Source organism: Pseudophryne corroboree, chromosome 10 (genome assembly GCF_028390025.1).
Source record: "Pseudophryne corroboree isolate aPseCor3 chromosome 10, aPseCor3.hap2, whole genome shotgun sequence".
NCBI classification, from domain to species: domain Eukaryota; kingdom Metazoa; phylum Chordata; class Amphibia; order Anura; family Myobatrachidae; genus Pseudophryne; species Pseudophryne corroboree.
In genome coordinates this window covers 35,113,119-35,135,157 of record NC_086453.1, presented here as the reverse complement: position 1 = coordinate 35,135,157, position 22,039 = coordinate 35,113,119, and the positions used below count along the sequence as shown (strand labels likewise).

General features: G+C 45.4%; 1 long non-coding RNA gene across 1 annotated transcript; it reads left to right on the top strand.

Moving 5' to 3' along the window:
- The first annotated feature begins 208 nt into the window (after positions 1-208).
- LOC134966956 (uncharacterized) lies at positions 209-18,759 on the top strand. The gene is made up of 4 exons (XR_010188747.1): positions 209-412; positions 12,045-12,194; positions 14,732-14,872; positions 17,951-18,759. It is a non-coding gene; the product is annotated as an uncharacterized LOC134966956 (long non-coding RNA).
- The last annotated feature ends 3,280 nt before the right edge of the window (positions 18,760-22,039 follow it).

Genomic DNA, 22,039 nt, shown 5'->3' with positions numbered 1-22,039 from the left:
ACTGGGGGGGAGACAGGCTGTGTGTGTGTGTGTGTGTGTGTGTGTGTGTGTGTGTGCGTGTGTGTGTAGGGACTGGGGGGGGGGGGGACAGGCTGTGCATGTGCGTGTGTGTGTGTGTGGGGGACTTGGGGAACAAGCTGTGTGTGTGTGTAGGGGGGGGACTTGGGGAACAAGGTGTGTGTGTGTGTGTGTGTGTGTGTAGGGACTGGGGGAACAGGGTGTGTGTAGGGCATAGGAGCCGATTCCGTGGATGCTCGGGCCCGGAAGCCCCCATGGAAAATGTTGAGCACCCAGTGCCGCCATTCAGAGCACCGTACCGCAGGGACAGCACAGCGGCAGCAGCACACTACAGCCTTGGGAGCTGCCTGTATTCTCGGATGTGGCTCCCAATCCTCACTGCCCTGGAGCAAAGGTGACGGAAATAGGCACGGACCAGCTAACATCCTAGGCGCGGATTGGCCAAGGCTCCTCACTGGGAAGATTTTGGCATTTGGCCCCGTCCCCCTGTTTGATCACTCTCGTTATGAGGCATCCGCAGCGCTGTCCCTGCCCTCACCCTCCTTCCTACTCCCCCTCAGCGTCCCTGCACTCACCCTCCCTGTAACTCTCCCTCAGCATCCCTTCCTTCACCCTCCCTGTAACTACCCCTCAGCATCCCTGCACTCACCCTCCCTGTAACTCTACCTCAGTGTCCCTGCCCTCACCCTCCCTGTAACTGCCCCTCAGCGTCCCTGCACTTACCCTCCCTGTAACTGCCCCTCAGCGTCCCTGCACTCACCCTCCCTGTAACTCTCCCTCAGCATCCCTGCCCTCACCCTCCCTGTAACTCTACATCAGCGTCCCTGCACTCACCCTCCCTCCAACTCCCCCTCAGTGTCCCTGCCCTCACCCTACCTATAAGTCCCCCCTCAGCATCCCTGCCCTCACCCTCCCTGTAACTCTCCCTCAGCGTCGCTGCCCTCACCCTCCCTGTAACTCTCCCTCAGCGTCCCTGCCCTCACCCTCCCTGTAACTCTCCTTCAGCATCACTGCCCTCACCCTCCCTGTAAGTCCCCCCTCAGCCTCCCTGCCCTCACCCTCCCTGTAACTCTCCCTCAGCGTCCCTGCCCTCACCCTCCCTGTAACTCCCCCCTAAGCGTCCCTGCACGCACCCTCCCTGTAACTCTCCCACAGCGCCTCTGCCCTCACCCTCCCTGTAACTCTCCCCAAGCACCCCTGCCCTCACCCTCCATGTAACTCTCCCTCAGCGTCCCTGCCCTCACCCTCCCTGTAACTCTCCCTCAGCGTCCCTGCCCTCACCCTCCCTGTAACTCTCCCTCAGTGTCCCTGCCCTCACCCTCCCTGTGTTATGATTCCAGCACTCTGGTCTGAGGAGATCTTATGGCGAGGACTGGAGCACTGGAACGTAATGCTGGGGAAGGGAGCGGGAATGGAAAATAGCCCGTGGCGCCCTAACTCCGTTGTCTCACCCATGCTGTCAGAAATGCCCTGCGATACTATGGTTGCTTGAGCCCATGGCAGCCGCGTTTGAAGGGCGGATTATGTCTGCCCAACTCCGATGCCCCCCCAGGTCTTAATGAGAGACAAAGGGAAATCCGAGACAGGGTGATAACAAGGGGCCCTCTGACTAAACAACCAGGCCAGGGGCTACAAGCTAACTTAAAACTAGAATATGTGCGGAAAAACCGCCAGGGAAAAGGAAAACCAAAATATCCACTTGTCCACTTCTCCTACCCGGCACCGCCGAGTTCCAGAGAGGACTTGTGGAAGCGGAACCCTCAGCAAATGCTCCAAAAACAGAATTTATAAAGATAAAGCGGCTGAGCCGCAACACACGGCAGAGCCGCAACTCACGAAACACCACTCGATATTCAAAGGTGATCAGTCAGGACTACTGGGGACCAAACGACTTCCTGGGATGAGATGACAACTCCTGAATACAGGACTTCTGAGGACAGGAATGACCAGATACAGCTGGACTGGAACAGACTCTCAGCAAACCAAAGCAGCATGAAGCTATTACCGGCATCTGTGAGAAGCACTGGGAAGGTATTTAGCAGGGAGTCCTCCAATCAGCTGCTCAGAGCCTGATTGGGAATAAATGCTGTGCAGCTGCCTTGCTGCACGGCCAGAGGACAAGTGTGTGTGCTTGTTAATTAGGCCCTGCAACGGGGAACGCGGTCCGCCCGTGGCGTCCCCATTGCTAGGGTCCGTGCGGCTCAGAGCGCCCGGCTTCTAGCGTTGCTAGGGAGCTGGCGGCTGAACGCGCACGGTGTCCCTAGTTGCTAGGCGCCGGGCCGTGCGGACATGCGGACCCCGGCGCCTAACAGTACCCCCCCTTGAGGAGGGGTCAAGGAACCCCTAAAGCCAGGTTTCTGAGTAAATTCCCCAAAAAATGCCCTGTTGAGCCTAGGGGCAAGAAGATCCTTATCTAGGACCCAAGACCTTTCCTCCGGGCCATAGCCTTTCCAGTGAACTAAAAAATAAAGCCGACCCTGGGACAATTTGGAATCAAGAACTTTCTCTACCAAGAACTCCTGTTGTCCCTGTACATCCACTGGAGATCTACCCTGAGAGATCCTCCGAGAAAATCTACTGGAAGAAACGTATTGTTTCAACAGGGAACAATGAAACGTATTTCCAATCTTGAGAGATCTTGGTAAACATAGCCGAAAGGCAACTGGGTTGACTCTTTTAATAATAAGAAATGGTCCAATAAATTTGGGTCCCAGTCTAGCCGAGGATTGTCGAAGCCTGATGTTGCGAGTTGACAACCACACCTTATCTCCCACCTTAAAAGTGCAAGGACGTCGGAGCCTGTCAGAAAATTTCTTCTCTCGAAAGGCCGCTTTTCTGAGAGCAAGGTGCACTTTTTTCCAAATTGCTCTAAGATGGGAGGTCAATGCCAGCGAGGAGACTGGGAAATGATGAAAAAAAGAATTAGCTCTGGGGTGAAAACCAAAAACTGAAAAGAATGGAGACTCTTTAGTGGAGGAATGACAGGAATTATTGTAAGCAAAGGAAGAAACTCGGACCAATCATTCTGGAGTTTGGCTGAATACAAGCGCAGATATTGTTTTAATGACTGGTTAACTCGTTCTGTTTGCCCGTTGGATTGTGGGTGATAACCGGATGTTAATGACAGTTTCATCTTTAATGAAGCACAAAAACATCTCCAGAATTGTGCGATGAATTGTGGACCCCGATCAGAAACAATATCAGTGGGTAACCCATGAAGCCTAAACACATGGCGGAGGAACAAAACTGCCAACCCTTGAGCAGAAGGCAATCGGGGAAGAGCAATAAAATGAGCCATTTTACTAAAACGGTCCACTACCACCCATATGACTCAGAATCCGGCTGAAAGGGGAAGGTCTACCACAAAATCCATGGAAATATGAGACCATGGCCTGAGAGGGACACTTAAGGGCACAAGTTGCCCGATAGGCAAGGAACGGGGAACCTTATTCTGTGCACAAACCTGACATGAAAAAACAAATCCCCTAACGTCTTTAGACATACTAGGCCACCATACTGAGCGAGAGACTAACTCCTATGTCTTAGTGATTCCCGGATGCCCTGAAACCTTGTTGTCATGGAATTCAGTTAAAACAGTAGCTCTCAAAAATTCAGGAACGTAAAGATGACCAGCAGGAGTAAATCTAGGACGTGGTGTTGAAGCTGGTTTAACTGGGTAAATAAAGCCTGTGTGAGGCCTGCCCGGATGACCGAAGATGGAAGTATTGGGGTAACAACAGGATTGTTATTGTGAACCGGAAGAAAACTATGTGACAGGGCATCAGCTTTAGTATTCTTGGAACCAGGCCTGAAAGTGATTATAAATTTGAAACGAGTAAAAAATAATGCCCAACGTGCCTGCCGAGCATTAAGCCGTTTAGCTGATTCAATGTATTGCAGGTTCTTATGGTCAGTCAATACCGAAATAGTATTCTTTGCTCCTTCCAGCTAATGCCTCCACTCCTCAAATGCCCACTTTACCGCCAGTAACTCCCGATTACCAACGTCATAATTGGATTCAGCGGAGGAGAACTTCCTGGACATAAAGGCACAAGGATGTAACTCCAAAGACTCCGGATCCTTTTGAGAAAGGACAGCCCCCACTCCAACCTCTGAGGCATCAACCTCCACAACAAAGGGCAATTCCGGATTAGGATGTCTGAGGACTGGAGCTGAGACAAAGGCTTGTTTCAGGGCCCGGAAGGACAACTCAGCTTCATGCGACCAGTTGGTAGGATCCGCTCCTTTCTTTGTCAGAGCCACAATGGGAGCAACCAGGTCAGAAAAAGAATGAATGAACCTCCTATAATAATTCGCAAACCCTAAAAAGCGCTGAATTGCTTTTAAATTGGTGGGTTGCACCCAATTAAGGATGGCCTGGAGCTTCTTAGGTTCCATGGAAAATCCCTGAGGGGAAATTATGTACCCTAAAAAAGATACTTTCGTGACGTGAAATTCACACTTCTCCAGCTTGGCATATAAATGATTCTCACGTAACTTTTGAAGAACCAGACGCACCTGGGTGATATGTTGTTCCATCGATTCAGAAAAAATCAAGATGTCGTCTAAATAAACGACCACGAATTTCCCTAGGAAGTCACGGAGCACATCGTTAATGAGGTCTTGCAAAACTGCTGGAGCATTAGACAGGCCGAACGGCATCACCAGGTATTCGTAGTGACCCGACTGAGTACTGAAAGCCGTCTTCCACTCATCTCCAGATTTAATTCGGACAAGGTTGTAAGCTCCTCTCAGGTCAATTTTAGAAAAAAATCACAGCAGAACGTAACTGATCAAAGAGTACAGAAATCAACGGCAAAGGATAGGTGTTTTTGACTGAGATCTTATTCAGGGCTCTAAAATCTATGCATGGTCTAAGCGAGCCATCCTTTTTCTCCACAAAGAAAAAACCAGCACTTAAAGGGGATTTTGATGGTCTAATAAAACCTTTCTGTAAGCTCTCCTGAACATAGTCATTCATAGGCGAAGTTTCTGGCCCGGACAATGCATATAATCTCCCCTTTGGCAATGCGGCACCAGAAATTAGCTCAATAGCACAATCATAAGGCTGATGGGGAGGCAGAATGTCCGCATTACCTTTGGAGAATACATCGGCAAACTCCTGGTATTCCACAGGAATGAGTTCTGGAATGATAGCTGCTACTCTGACTGGAAATGAAATACATTCCTTAGCACAAAAAGTACCCCATTGTGAAATCTCCCCGGACAGCCAATCAATGGTGGGATTATGAAAGGCCAGCCAAGGGTGACCCAGAACAACTGGAACTGCTGGGCAATGTGTTAGATAGAACTCGATATTTTCGGAATGTAAAGCTCCTACTGTAAGTACTACGGGAGGTGTACGGTGAGTAATAACCCCATTGGAAAGCGGACTCCCATCTAAGCCATGCATGGTGACACACCTACCCAATGGTAACTGAGGAATGCCTAAGGCCTTAGCCCAAGTTAAATCCATAAAGTTTCCTGCAGCTCCACTGTCAACAAAAGCCGACACCAAAGACCTGAGGCTGCCAAAGGAAACCTTAACTGGGACTAAAAGAGAGTTATTCGAGGAGATAAGCTGCAGACCTAGGTGAACCCCCTCACAATTCACCTGGTCAAAGCGTTTCCCGACTTGTTCGGACAGTTATGAGCAAAATGTCCCTTACCACCACAGTACAAACAAAGACCGGAATTTTGCCTTCTGGCCCTTTCCTCAGGAGACAGCCGGGAGAGACACATCTGCATGGGCTCCTCTACGTCTTCTGGAATGGAATAAAGACAAGGACTTGACCTTACAGGTGTTCCTCTTTCAGCCCTCCGCTCTCTGAGACGACGCTCAATCTTAATAGAAAGCTCCATGAGTTTATCGAGAGTCTCAGGAGCGGGGTACTGGAGGAGACTGTCTTTAATAGACTCTGATAAGCCGAGGCGAAACTGACTGCGCAGGGCTGGGTCATTCCAGCCACAGTGGTTCGACCAACGGCGAAATTCAGTACAATAAACCTCTGCAGGATTTCTTCCTTGTTTGAGAGCGTGCAGCTGACTTTCAGTGGACGCCTCTCTATCTGGGTCATCATACAAAAGCCCTAAAGACTTAAAGAAAGCGTCTACTGACAACAACGCAGGATCTTCTGCCCTTAAAGCGAATGCCCAGGTCTGAGGATCCCCCTGGAGTAAAGAAATAATAATCCCAACCCGCTGAGATTCAGTACCAGAGGAAGTAGGTCTTAAACGGAAATAAAGTTTACATGATTCTTTAAAATTAAAAAATGATTTTCTATCGCCAGAAAAACGGTCAGGCAAATGCATCTTTGGTTCAGGGACTACCTTTGGGGAGGCTCGCAAAAGATCTTCCTGCGACCTCACCCGAAGAGAAAGATCCTGAACCATCTGAGTAAGTTCTTGAATCTGATTGACTAAGAGCTGGCCAGGGTTTGGCCCTAAACCTGTCGGATTCATGAGGCCAAAAAATTTTAACAAAAACTGAATGAGAGGAAAAAATTAAAGCCCTGTTTAATTTTAGTTTTTTGGTATGGCCGGTAATAATGTTATGATTCCAGCACTCTGGTCTGAGGAGATCTTATTGTGAGGACCGGAGCACTGGAACAAAATGCTGGGGAAGGGAGCGGGAATGGAAAATAGCCACTGCGCCCTAACTCCGTTGTCTCACCCGTGCTGTCAGAAATCCCCTGCGAGACTATGGTTGCTTGAGCCCATAGCAGCCGCGTTTGAAGGGCGGATTATGTCTGCCCAACTCCGATGCCCCCCCAGGTCTTAACGAGAGACAAAGGGAAATCCGAGACAGGGTGATAACAAGGGGCCCTCTGACTAAACAACCAGGCCAGGGGCTACAAGCTAACTTAAAACTAGAATATGTGCGGAAACACCACCAGGGAAAAGGACAACCAAAATATCCACTTGTCCACTTCTCTTACCTGGCACCGCCGAGTTCCAGAGAGGACTTGTGGAAGCAGAACCCTCCGCAAATGCTCCAAAAACAGAGTATATAAAGATAAAGCGGCTGAGCCGCAACACACGGCAGAGCCGCAACTCACGAAACACCACTCGATATTCAAAGGTGATCAGTCAGGACTACTGGGGACCAAACGACTTCCTGGGATGAGATGACAACTCCCGAATACAGGACTTCTGAGGACAGGAATGACCGGATACAGCAGGACTGGAACAGACTCTCAGCAAACCAAAGTAGCATGCAGGAAGCTATTACCGGCGTCAGTGAGAAGCAGTGGGAAGGTATTTAGCAGGGAGTCCTCCAATCAGCTGCTTAGAGCCTGATTGGGAATAAATGCCGTGCAGCTGCCTTGCTGCACGGCCAGAGGACAAGTGTGTGTGCTTGTTAATTATGCCCTGCAACGGGGAACGCGGTCCGCCCGTGGCGTCCCCGTTGCTAGGGTCTGTGCGGCTCAGCGCGGCCGGCGTCTAGCATTGCTAGGGAGCCGGCGGCTGAACGCGCACGGCGTCCCTAGTTGTGAGGCGCCGAGCCGCGCGGACATGCGGACCCTGGCGCCTAACATTAAGGATGACATATAAACATAATTTACTTAATTTAATTTTTTTTTCAGAATTTCTCAATGAGATACTTTTGGCCCAGGGGTGCCGTGAAAACTATTCTGATACTCTATGGCGCCGTGATTCCAAAAAGTTTGGGAACCACTGATATAAATGCATTACTAATGTGTGGCATTATGTGTATAAGGTGCTCAACAGTGTGGCGTAACGTATAGAAAGGGCACTACTGTGTATTCTAATGTGAAAAAGGAGCAATTCAGTGTGATGTAATGTGAATAAGGGGCACTACTGTGAGGAGTAAAATATATTAGGTAAAGTAGTACTACTGTGTGATGTAATGTGAATAAGGAGCACTACTGTGAGGAGTAATGTATATAAGGTAAAGTGGTACTACTGTGTGATGTAATGTGAATGAGGGGCACTACTGTGCGGAGTAACATATATAAGGTAAAGTGGTACTACTGTGTGATGTAACAAGAATAAGGGGCTTTACTGTGAGGAGTAACATATATAAGGCAAAGTGGTACTACTGTGTGATGTAATGTGAATAAGGGGCACTACTGTGAGGAGTAACATATATAAGGTAAAGTAGTACTACTGTGTGATGTAATGTGAATGAGGGGCACTACTGTGTGGAGTAACATATATAAGGTAAAGTGGTACTACTGTGTGATGTTATGTGAATGAGGGGCACTACTGTGAGGAGTAATATATATAAGGTAAAGTAGTACTACTGTGTGATGTAATGTGAATAAGGGGCACTACTGTGAGGAGTAACATATATAAGGTAAAGTAGTACTACTGTGTGATGTAGTGTGAATAAGGGCACTACTGTGAGGAGTAATGTATATAAGGTAAAGTAGTACTACTGTGTGATGTAGTGTGAATCAGGGGCACTACTGTGAGAAGTAACATATATAAGGTAAAGTAGTACTACTGTGTGCTGTAATGTGAATAAGGGGCACTACTGTGAGGAGTAACATATATAAGGTAAAGTGGTACTACTGTGTGATGTAGTGTGAATAAGGGGCACTACTGTGAGGAGTAATGTATATAAGGTAAAGTAGTACTACTGTGTGATGTAATGTGAATGAGGGGCACTACTGTGAGGAGTAATATATATAAGGTAAAGTGGTACTACTGTGTGCTGTAATGTGAATAAGGGACACTACTGTGAGGAGTAATATATATAAGGTAAAGTGGTACTACTGTGTGATGTAGTATGTATAAGGGGCACTACTGTGAGGAGTAACATATATAAGGCAAAGTGGTACTACTGTGTGATGTAACAAGAATAAGGGGCTGTACTGTGAGGAGTAACATATATAAGGCAAAGTGGTACTACTGTGTGATGTAATGTGAATAATGGACACTACTGTGAGGAGTAATATATATAAGGTAAAGTAGTACTACTGTGTTATGTTGTGTGAATAAGGAACACTACTGTGAGGAGTAACATATATAAGACAAAGTAGTACTACTGTGTGCTGTAATGTGAATAAGGGACACTACTGTGAGGAGTAACATATATAGGGTAAAGTGGTACTACTGTGTGATGTAATGTGAATAAGGGACACTACTGTGAGGAGTAACATATATAAGGTAAAGTGGTACTACTGTGTGATGTAATGTGAATAAGGGGCACTACTGTGAGGAGTAACATATATAAGGTAAAGTGGTACTACTGTGTGATGTAATGTGAAGAAGGGACACTACTGTGAGGAGTAATGTATATAAGGTAAAGTAGTACTACTGTGTGATGTAATGTGAATAAGGGGCACTATTGTGAGGAGTAATGTATATAAGGTAAAGTAGTACTACTGTGTGATGTAATGTGAATAAGGGGCACTACTGTGAGGAGTAATGTATATAAGGTAAAGTAGTACTACTGTGTGATGTAATGTGAATAAGGGGCACTACTGTGAGGAGTAACCATATATAAGGTAAAGTGGTACTACTGTGTTATGTAGTGTGAATAAGGGACACTACTGTGAGGAGTAATATATATAAGGTAAAGTAGTACTACTGTGTGATGTAATGTGAATAAGGGACACAACTGTGAGGAGTAACATATATAAGATAAAGTAGTACTACTGTGTGCTGTAATGTGAATAAGGGACACTACTGTGAGGAGTAATATATATAAGGTAAAGTAGTACTATTGTGTGATGTAATGTGAATAAGGGACACTACTGTGAGGAGTAATGTATATAAGGTAAAGTAGTACTACTGTGTTATGTAATGTGAATGAGGGGCACTACTGTGAGGAGAAATATATATAAGGTAAAGTGGTACTACTGTGTGCTGTAATGTGAATAAGGGACACTACTGTGAGGAGGAATATATATAAGGTAAAGTGGTACTACTGTGTGATGTAGTGTGAATAAGGGGCACTACTGTGAGGAGTAACATATATAAGGCAAAGTGGTACTACTGTGTGATGTAACAAGAAAAAGGGGCTTTACTGTGAGGAGTAACATATATAAGGCAAAGTGGTACTACTATGTGATGTAATGTGAATAAGGGACACTACTGTGAGGAGTAATATATATAAGGTAAAGTAGTACTACTGTGTTATGTAGTGTGAATAAGGGGCACTACTGTGAGGAGTAAAATATATAAGGCAAAATAGTACTACTGTGTGCTGTAATGTGAATAAGGGACACTACTGTGAGGAGTAACATATATAAGGTAAAGTGGTACTACTGTGTTATGTAGTGTGAATAAGGGACACTACTGTGAGGAGTAATATATATAAGGTAAAGTAGTACTACTGTGTGATGTAATGTGAATAAGGGACACTACTGTGATGAGTAATGTATATAAGGTAAAGTAGTACTACTGTGTGATGTAATGTGAATAAGGGGCACTACTGTGAGGAGTAACCATATATAAGGTAAAGTGGTACTACTGTGTGATGTAATGTGAATAAGGGGCACTACTGTGAGGAGTAATGTATATAAGGTAAAGTAGTACTACTGTGTGATGTAATGTGAATAAGGGGCACTACTTTTAGGAGTAATGTATATAAGGTAAAGTGGTACTACTGTGTGATGTAATGTGAATAAGGGACACAACTGTGAGAAGTAATGTATATAAGGTAAAGTAGTACTACTGTGTGATGTAATGTGAATAAGGGGCACTACTGTGAAGAGTAATGTATATAAGGTAAAGTAGTACTACTGTGTGATGTAATGTGAATAAGGGGCACTACTTTTAGGAGTAATGTATATAAGGTAAAGTGGTACTACTGTGTGATGTAATGTGAATAAGGGACACTACTGTGAGGAGTAATGTATATAAGGTAAAGTAGTACTACTGTGTGATGTAATGTGAATAAGGGGCACTACTGTGAGGAGTAATGTATATAAGGTAAAGTGGTACTACTGTGTGATGTAATGTGAATAAGGGGCACTACTGTGAGGAGTAATGTATATAAGGTAAAGTAGTACTACTGTGTGGTGTGATGTAATGTGAATAAGGGGCACTACTGTGAGGAGTAATGTATATAAGGTAAAGTAGTACTACTGTGTGATGTAATGTGAAGAAGGGACACTACTGTGAGGAGTAATGTATATAAGGTAAAGTAGTACTACTGTGTGATGTAATGTGAATATGGGATACTACTGTGAGGATTAATGTATATAAGGTAAAGTGGTACTACTGTGTGATGTAATGTGAATAAGGGGCACTACTGTGAGGAGTAATGTATATAAGGTAAAGTAGTACTACTGTGTGATGTAATGTGAATAAGGGACACTACTGTGAGGAGTAATGTATATAAGGTAAAGTAGTACTACTGTGTGATGTAATATGAATTATGGACACTGTCGCATAATAAAATTTAAATAAAGTTGCACTACTGTGTGGTGTAGTTTGAATTGGGCTTACTATTGTGTGGCCATGCCCATTCCCAGCAAGAACACGCCCCTTTTTGGGCTGTATGCAGTATATGCGAACTGTTCCTATTGAAAATATAGGGGGTAGGAGCACCAAAATGAGGACTGCTATGGGTAAAAGATGATGGTTCTGGGAAAGTGGTGCAGGGTCAGAGGTGGAAGTAGCGGAGGTGTTAGGAGGCACCAGCCAAAATCTTGCCTAGGGCATCATATTGCTTAGGGCCGTCTCTGACTGCCGGTAACCCTTACCTTACCCAATAGTAATAGTTGGAATTTACAGAATAACTGATCAGAGGAAATGGTAATGAGGTAATTAGAAGATGTTAGTTTCATTGTAAGTTTTAATAGACGGCTACGGAGACCAATGAACAGCAACCCGCAATGTGTAGATGTCCCAGCTATATGTACAGTAAGTACTGAGGCCGTGCTAAATAGAGATAGTGATGTGGGTTCTAGTGGATGAACCCCACCGAAGGGCTATTATTGGGAAGGCAGGAAATTAGTAATTTTTATGCTGAAGGTGGGAAAGTTATCACTTTAGTACTGCTTAAATCATATATTTTTTCTACTTTTTTTATCGTTCTCTTTGAATAGGTGGGATCACAGTCACTGACATATTTGAGATAACGTGTGTACCTAATGATCTGTGTGGCACAACTGGCAGCATTAGCACCCCCACTGGCAAAATGAAGATGGGCATTTCCTGCTGTTACACTGATAACTGTACCCCACCAGCACCTAGATGTAAGTGTTCAATTACATTCCTCTGGTCTAGCCCTGAATTATATACAGTATGTAGTATGTTTTTGAATGCATATTTGTTTTTGTTTTTTAAACAAATTATCATAACCGTATACAGTGGATGTCGAGAAGGAAGGTCATTTGTGAATGTGGTCAGTGAGGGATGTGTAATTGTTAATGGAAGTAAAACACGTGGATATGAGATCCCCAGATCCAGAGCTGCAGGCGTATGGCCAATGTTTTTCACCTGCACACGCAGCAGGGCTGCAAGGAGGGCAGTGCTGCTAGGATGCCCTGGGGGCAGATTCATGTTCACCTCCTACTCTCCACTACAGCTCTGCTGCATCTTCCAGCTCCCGTAATGTGTAAGGGTCATGACCCACTCACTGGGGCTCAACTTCATGTTGGCATGCACTCAGGGGGCAGGGGCAGAACAGAGCACACTGCCACCCTGTAACGGGGCTGGTACATGGGTCTAAGTCTCTAAAGCAGGGGTAGGGAAACTTTTTTCTACCAAGGGCCATTTGGATATTTATAAAATCCTTCGGGGGCCATACAAAAATTATCAACTTAAAAATGAGCCTGCCCCCAGTAGATATACCCCCAGTCAGTAGTTATACCCTAGTAGATAAGCCCTCGGTAGTGATGCCCCAAGTCAGTAGTTATGCTCCCAGTCAGTAGATATGCCCCAGTCACTTGTTATGCCCTATTAGATATGCCCCAATTCACTTGTTATGCCCTATTAGATATGCCCACAGGCCGTTGTTATGCCCCATTAAAAATGCCCCCTAGTAGCGTTGCTTATACACACAATAAAAGAAAAAAAAAACATTACTCACCAGCCAAGCTCCTGCTTCCGGACTGTTGCCCTCCACATGGCCGTCCGCTCCTCAGCACTATGGTAGAGACGTCCTGACATCTATCCATTAGCACCGCACATGCACACTGCCAGAGCCGGAAGCTGGAGCTCAGGATTGAGCTCCTGCCTCCGGCTGCTGAGGGGAAGAAGTTGGGCACCCACTGGTAACAAAATCTCAGCGGGCGCTCGGCATCTCCCTCGGTTAGGTGAGCCTGGCTGGGCCGGATCTAGGGCTTCTGCGGGCCCTATAGGGCCCGTGGGCCTGAGGTTTCCCACCCCTGCTCTAAAGAGTCGCACAGTGTAAGTGTCCCACGGTGTGTACACACAGAGGTGCAGAAGTGATTGAGACACGTGGGGGGTCATTCCGAGTCGTTCGCTCAGTAAATTTCTTCGCATCGCAGCGTTTTTCTGCTTAGTACGCATGCGCAATGTTCGCACTGCGACTGCGCCAAGTAATTTTGCTATGAAGATAGTATTTTTACTCACGGCTTTTTCTTCGCTCCGGCGATCGTAGTGTGATTGACAGGAAATGGGTGTTACTGGGCGGAAACACGGCGTTTTATGGGCGTGTGGATGAAAACGCTACCGTTTCCGGAAAAAACGCGGGAGTGGCCGGAGAAACGGGGGAGTGGCTGGAGAAACGGAGGAGTGTCTGGGCGAACGCTGGGTGTGTTTGTGACGTCAAACCAGGAACGACAAGCACTGAACTGATCGCAGATGCCGAGTAAGTCTGGAGCTACTCAGAAACTGCTAAGAGGTGTGTAATCGCAATATTGCGAATACATCGTTCGCAATTTTAAGAAGCTAAGATTCACTCCCAGTAGGCGGCGGCTTAGCGTGTGTAACTCTGCTAAAATCGCCTTGCGAGCGAACAACTCGGAATGACCACCGTGGTCTCCAAAGGGCCTTGGAGATGGGTTCCAATGTATAGATCGACAGTACTAAGGTCAACAGTCAATAGGTCAACACCATATGATCGACATGCATTAGGTTGACAGGTAAAAGGTAGAACATGCTTAAAGTCGACAGGTTCAAAAAGTTGACACGCCAATGGTGGACGCACCTGGTTGACACATGTTTTGGGGCTTTTTACATGTTTTTTTCAACTTTGGCTTGATTTACTATCCACGTGGAGTACGATTGGGAATAGTAACATGTGCTGAGCGTAGCAGCAGCGGAGCGAGCCTCCTTTCCCAAAGGTGGAGAGCGGAGCGAGCCCATGCTTGTACATATTTCCATTAATTGGGGTCTCATATCGTGAAAGATATAAAATAACACCCCAAAAAATCACAAAAAACTTGTATTAATTATTGTGTGTCAACCATTTTCAAAATTCCATGTTGACCTTTTCACCCTGTCAACCTTTTATTCTGTCTACATTTTCCATGTCAAATATATGGGGTGGACTTAATGGCTACAACACCGCTTGGAAATGTGTTGGTGTTCCCTGTCCTCGCACATACAGCTGTACACCAAGGAATGGCTTCTGTGGTATTAGCATAAAGTCACACATTCTACACAAGCAAAATCTGCCCCACCAGCTGTATTTCATGTTCCAGCCTGAGTAATATGAAGAGTAATGTGCATCCTATTGTAAAACTAAAATGATAATAGGAGTCACCAAGAGGTGTGATGACTTGTTGCCTCGTGCATTTAATGTTGTGCAACTAATATCTTACAGTACCCGGCGATAACTCTCGGCAAAACGGAGTCACCTGTTCTTCTTGCACGTCGGCTACATCTGATTGGTGTTACACTGGGGACACCATGCAATGTGAAGGAAGTGAAGATATGTGTTTTCTCCAACGTACCAATTTTAACGGTAATTGTAATATTATTATGTTGTTTTCTGCGTGATATAAATGATGAATGGGAGGAATTGTCATTATGTAGTCAGTTTCCAAATCTGCCAAGATCTCAGAAGTGGAACTTTGAGTAACCCAGAAATAATTACTAGCCTGAGATACTCCGCTCCTTTGCTTCAAGTTCCTGTAATGTTTTTGTGTAGTCACTTCTGTCGCTGTATAAATTACTGCCTCCCCCTTATTCCGGGCCAGATTAACTATGAGGACTACAGTTCCAGGCCACACATAAAAATAGGCCCATCATGACAGCATGAAGTGCTAAAGTTATCATTCTAATTTCCTTTCAAAGTGATGCAATGTTTCTACTTTTAAATATTTAGGGAGCAATTGGGGCTTATAATGTAGGGGATGGATACACCCACAGGGCACTAGAATCACCCACACACAACTTGCCACACCCACATAGTGATGGCCACACCCACACAACATTGGACACACCCACACAGAGATGGCCATACTCGCACAGCACTGGCCACACTGTTTCCGCTACTCACAGAAGGCTCTTTATAATTTTCACCCTCAGGCCTATGAGACCCTTAATTCAGCCCTGACCTAATTCAAACCTACTCTGGGGGTCATTCCGAGTTGATCGCTAGCTGAAAATGTTCGCTGCGCAGTGATGATGCAAAAAATGGCACTTCTGCGCATGCGGCGCAATCTGCACGCGCAACGTACTTTCACAACGGCCGATGTAGTTTCACACAAGGTCTAGCGAAGCTTTTCAGTCGCAGTGCTGGGTGCAGAGTGTTTGACATGAAGTGGGCGTTTCTGTTTGTCAACTGACCGTTTTCAAGGAGTGTTAAAAAAAACGCAGGCGTGCCAGGAAAAATCAGGCGTGGCTGGGCGAACGCAGGGTGTGTTTGTGACGTCAAAACAGGAACTGAACAGTCTGAAGTCATGGCAAGCGCTGAGTAGGTCTGGAGCTACTCTGCAACTGCACAAAATAATTTTGTAGCCGCTCTGCGATCCTTTCGTTCGCACTTCTGCTAAGCTAAAATACACTCCCAGTGGGAGGCGGCATAGCGTTTGCGTGGCTGCTAAAAACAGCTAGCGAGCGATCAACTCGGAATGCAGACCCCCTCTACCTCCTTCCTCTTTTGCAAATAATGAATCACTGCTTTCCTACCGTACAGTATACTAAATGATGTAATAAGTCCATTTTTAAGAATGGGTTATTATAAGGAGGATTTGACAAGTGGTAAACTAGGATGTAGCACACCGCCATGCATAAAGCTATGCATCTGTTTGGTTTTAGTGCAAAGCACCAGGATCACTGTCCCATTTGTCCACAAGCTTTCTCACTATGGGGGTAATGTAGAGTTGAACACATTAGGCAGAATGTAATAGGGTGCGAGTTTTAGTGTGAGTGTGATGCGAGTTTGTGCTGCAACTGTCACTATGTAATAACCTGCGAGTTGAAGAGCTCAAGTCTATAACAAATGCGAGTCCTAGCAAGTTTTTTTGCGGGTAAATTCGCACCTTGTAATGCGAGTTTCATTGCAAGGTGCGAGTTTGTCCGAAGCCTGCACAGACCAGTGAGATTCATGCATGATAAAAATATGGGGAACAAAATGAGTAGGGGTCCCCCATATTTTTAGAACCAGCACCGGGCTCCACAGGGTTAAGTTTTATTGTCCTGGGTCAGCTGCTAAGGGGGACACGCCTCCCCAGATCTGCTCCTTAGCCTATCCCTCTGCTCCCTCAGCCTAACCCTACGCTACAGCTCCCACAGCCATACGCTAATATTCCCCTCCCACAGCCTAACCCTAAGGGTGCGTACACATTATGTAATATCGCAATATGGTATAGTGTGTATGCTCGATATACTGTACGATGCGTGCTCCCGCGGGTTGTACGCTGCATCACATGTCGGACCCACATGCAGGTCCGACGTGCAATGATGCTTACTGCCGAATGCACCGGACATCGGCTAATGTGTGTATGCACTTGTAATGTGTGTATGCACTTGCCGGTGTCGGGTCCCGTTGCGGACGACATTGCATAGTTTGTGATGTAGTCTTAATGTGTACATAGCCTAATTCTCCCACAGACTAACCTTAACCCTCCACTTCTGTAGCCTAACCCTAATATCAGTATGGTGGAGATGACATCATAACTGTAAATATTGTGACTCGACATTTATTATTTATTTACTGTATTAACAGTTTCTTATATAGCGCAGTATATTCTGTTGCGCTTTACAACAGTAATAGAACGAAACTGGGCAAAAACAGACAGACATAGAGGGAGGAAGACCCTGCTCGCAAGGCAGCCTCCTATGCACATCACTCCTACTAATTTAGGGGGTCATTCCGAGTTGATCGCTCGCTAGCTAGTTTTAGCACCCGTGCAATTGCTAGGCTGCCGCACACTGGGGAGTGTATTTTAGCTTAGCAGAAGTGCGAACGCTTGTGCAGCCGAGCTCTGCAAAAACAGTTTGTGCAGTTTCTCAGTAGCTCTGAACCTACTCAGCGCTTGCGATCACTTCAGCCTATTCATATCCGGATTTGACATCATACACCCGCCCAGCGAATGCCCAGCCATGCCTGCGTTTTTTCAGCCACGCCTGCTTTTTTGCAAACACTCGCTGAAAACGGTCAGATGACAACCAGAAACGCCCCCTTCCTGTCAATCCTCTTGCGGCCCCCAGTGCGACTGAAAACTTTGCTAGAACCTGTGCACAACCACAACGGGCTTTGTACCCGTACGACACGCGTGCGCATTGCGGCCCATACGCATTCGCAGAAATGCAGACTTTTCACCTGATCGCTGTGCTGCGAAAATCGGCAGCTTGCGATCAACTTGGAATGACCCCCTTAGATTCTATTTTAGCCATAGAGAGGTTTATTCTGGTGTCTCCTGCTGAATGGAAGCTGCACCTCCCTGATCTCATAGGCAAAGGTCACCACCTCTCACTATGTACTGAGAAAATCTCCCTATGTACTGTAAAAGTGGTTACTACAGTATATACTATTTCTCTTTAAAAAAAGTTACAAGAATTCTTCACTGATACTTATAATGTTTGTTCTTCATAGCTCCTGCAAAACAATCTGTGGCGATTCGGGGATGTGCCACTAAAAGCATCTGCTCACTCGACACCCAGTCTTCAAAATTGGAAAACGTGGACATGAAAACGTCATTTTCGTGCAGCAGCGGAACATTTGCTCTGCGCAGTAGTCCATTTTTGTCCTTTATTCTTGGAATTGTAATAGCTGTTTTTGTTAAATAGATAAGTGCAATCATTCCACATCCAGCTTCATGTTCTGTCCCTAAAAGTATATCTCCCATCATTCCACTCCCAATTGACCTCTGTCTCACTAGGGTGGCTTGGACTGGATATGTGCTCGTTCTTTAGATACGGCTGTTGGTTGTGCTGGCCCATGTTTTAAGGAGTAACATGCATTGTGATGCCTTGCAATGCCTCCATCTACATGGTATATTTACTAAAGCTTCTAAAATTGAAAAGTGGTGATGTTGCCCATAGCAACCAATCAGAATCTGCTATGGGCAATATCAGCACTTCAATTTTAGAAGCATTAGTAAATTTACCCCTACATTTGTATTTTGGTGATTTTTGCTTCTGGTTTCCTTCCTCCTTCCTCTCCTCCTCCTTGTTCTCCTGCATTTTGTCTTTTTCTTTTTAGTTCATGAATCTTCTGTAAAAGCTACCACCTATCCATGTGAGTGTACATAACTTGTAATGTTCTTTGTTTTTCAATAGAAACTTATTGAGTTAAAAGTATAGAACAATTTAAAAAAGTTTAAAAATATTTTGTCTTTTTTGTCGTTTATTCAAAGTTAATTGGATTTATAATTCTGAATGTAACTATGGCTCTAGAGCAGAGGTGGCCAAAAGGTCGATCGCGATCTACCGGTAGCTCGCGGAGCTCCCGCCGGTAGATCGCGACCAATTTCTGCATTCCAGATGCCACCTCTGTGAGTCCCGTTCCCAATGATGCATTGCGCATGTGCGCGGGTGACGTCGTGACGTCAGCCGCGCACCCGCGCTATGCATCATTGGGAACGCGAACTGAGGAGCCTCTGCGCCTGTTGGATCTTGTTTGATCCAGTCAGCTCAGGCGGGAACAGGCACACTGACAGTGCCAGCCCAGTGGGGAGCCAGCCAGCGATCCAGCCATCCAGCAGACCAGGCAGTTAAGGTACATTGTCTTGGAGGGGAAGGCTCAGCACTAATGGAAGCAGATAATGACCATATCTGTATCTGGCACTGTGGTCACATGGCACTGTGGGGGCATATCTGTATCTGACACTGTGGGGGCAAATCTAGCACTGTGGGCAAATGGCACTGTGGGGGCATATCTGTATCTGGCACTGTGGGGTTATATCTGGCACTGTGGGGTTATATCTGGCACTGTGGGGTTATATCTGGCACTGTGGGGCATATCTGTATCTGGCACTGTGGGGTTATATCTGGCACTGTGGGGTTATATCTGTATCTGGCACTGTGGTAGCATATCTGGCACTGTGGGGGCATATCTGGCATTGTGGGGTTATATCTGGCACTGTGGGGTTAATTCTGGCACTGTGGAGTTATATCTGTATCTGGCACTGTGGGGGCATATCTGGCACTGTGGGGGCATATCTGGCACTGTGGGGGCATGTGTATCTGGCACTGTGGGGGCATATGTGTTTGAGGTTTTTACCTGTGGGGGCCAATGTGTTATTTCGTGCGAGACAGTCATTACACGGCTACGTCCCTTTTTTAGTTATACCACGCCCACTTTTTAAGTTATGCTACGCCCATTTTTTGTTATGCCACGCCCATTTTTTGGGCGCGCACCTGCAGTGCGCGCTATTATTACACCTAGGTAGATCACAAAAGCTTTTCAGCTTTCAAAGTAGATCGCCGACTCCAAAAGTCTGGCCACCCCTGCTCTAGAGTCATAGAAGTGATTGAATTACAGTTTTATTTTCATTTATACACACATGGCTATTTAATCCTTTAGGACTAAATAAAAAAATATTACAAAAAAATATATGCGCTTGAACTGAGGATAATTTGTTTATGTAATCTCTCTTGGGAATGTTGTCACTGAGCAACAGATTATACAATAAAAATGCAGAAAATTGTTAAAAAGTTTTCTAATAGTGTATGTTAATACCTTAAACAGGTGGGGTGCACAAGTAATGTGTTTGGTAAAGTATATTGGTCTATTGATGAAAACTCAAGCACATGCAGTATACTGACAGCCTTTCATAGCGATTCTGGGCACTAAAATGCTACTCGTAGATGAAGCCACAAGTCATATGTCAGATAGAGATTATACTAGTACCTCCCAAGAGTAATCTTTGTCTAACCCAGGCCTGGCCAACCTGAGTCTCTCCAGATGTTGTGTAACTACACATACCAGCATGCCCTGCCACAGTTTTAGCACTTCCCAATAGCAAAACTGTGGAAAAGCATGATGGGACGTGTAGTTTTACAACAGCTGGAGAGCCACAGGTTGGCCAGGCCTGGTCTAACAATTACACTGCCCTAATGAGCAGCTATGACTAAGCAATGATTTGTAGTGCATATAAGCATATTCTGCACAGTATAGGAAGACAGGACACAAAAAATGTGGGGGGGTCATTCAGATCTGATTGCTGCTGTGCGTTTTCATACAGCGGGCGATCAGGTACTAACTGCGCATGCACCGCAGTGCGCACGCACGACGGACGACGGACAACAACAATGGGCATCCCTGGATAACTCTGCAGGGTGCCCAAACTTTTGCAGACGTCATTTTTTGTATTCTGTTCTTTTGAAAGTGTAAATGATGGAAATAAAATCAAACTTTTTTTTTGACATGTTATAAGAATGTCTAATCTGTAATTTGATGCCTTTTGGAGATTTTTCCATCTTTCCTTTGCTTCTTTTTCCACATAAAAATAAATTTTTGCCTGGGGTGCCCAAACTTTCAATCCCCACTGTATATATACTCAGGGAGTAGCTTGTGCATAAACATCAACAGAAATACATATTCACCATTTAACATTTGCCTACTTTCATTTATAACAACACACAGCCACTGTTCCTTATACAATGTATTATTATGGTATTAATTATATAACTTTACGTAAAGAAATATTCACTTAATGGCTAACCGTTTTATGGGTCTAAAGGTGGGTACACATTGGCCGATATATCGCGGGTCCGTCGGTCAGTGTTTACAGGCGATATGTCTGTGTACTCCGTTGTTCACAAACATATCTCATCGAACCCACAGCACAGCCGACAGCCAATATATCTACCGATATATTGGCGCATTGCTGTGTGTGTACAGGTGACCAGCCGGCCGCCCGTACACATGCTGCGGCAGCCAGTGGTGATTGACAGCTGAACTGGGCGGGCGTGTGTTCACGCCTGCCCAGTTCATGACATCAGTCCCCGACGGATCGGGCAGTGTGTATGCTCAGCTCACTGCCCGATCCGTCCATAGATATATCTGCCGATCAATTGATCTGCAGATATATCTATCAGTGTGTACCCACCTTAAGAGTTCTCCTCTTTTCTAAAAATAGGACAGGCTATCGTTGGTGCACTTTTCTGGTCCCTATTTCAGGGATTTCAGTTCTTTAAATGCATAGACACTTCTTTCCCATTAGAGAATGTTTGTCTTTGCAGAGAGACTGGTAACATTAGTTTAATTCTCTGGATCAATTGTGGAAAAGGTCCTCTTCTGCAAGAATCCTTTAATCAAACCAGTATTAGGTGATACACTTTATGGTTATGTTCTATGACTAAGGGGGACATGTACTATGCAGTGATAAAAGTGGAGAAGTGAGCCAGTGGAGAAGTTGCCCATGGCAACCAATCAGCTGCTCTGTATACTTTTACAGTATTCAAATTATAAATGTTACATCAATGCTGATTGGTTGCCATGGGCAACTTCTCCACTGGCTCACTTCTCCACTTTTATCACTGCATAGTACATCTTCCCCTAAGCCCAGTATTTAATAATAGTCTGATGTTAACAGTACAGGTACCTAAAGCAGCATGAAATCTCTTTCTTTGGCGTATGAATGATATGTTACTCCTGAGGCATTAGATTTCAGTTTGGCTGTTAGTAAATGTAGTCATGTTTCTATACTCCTTACAGAGTTAATGTGCCTCAGCTAAT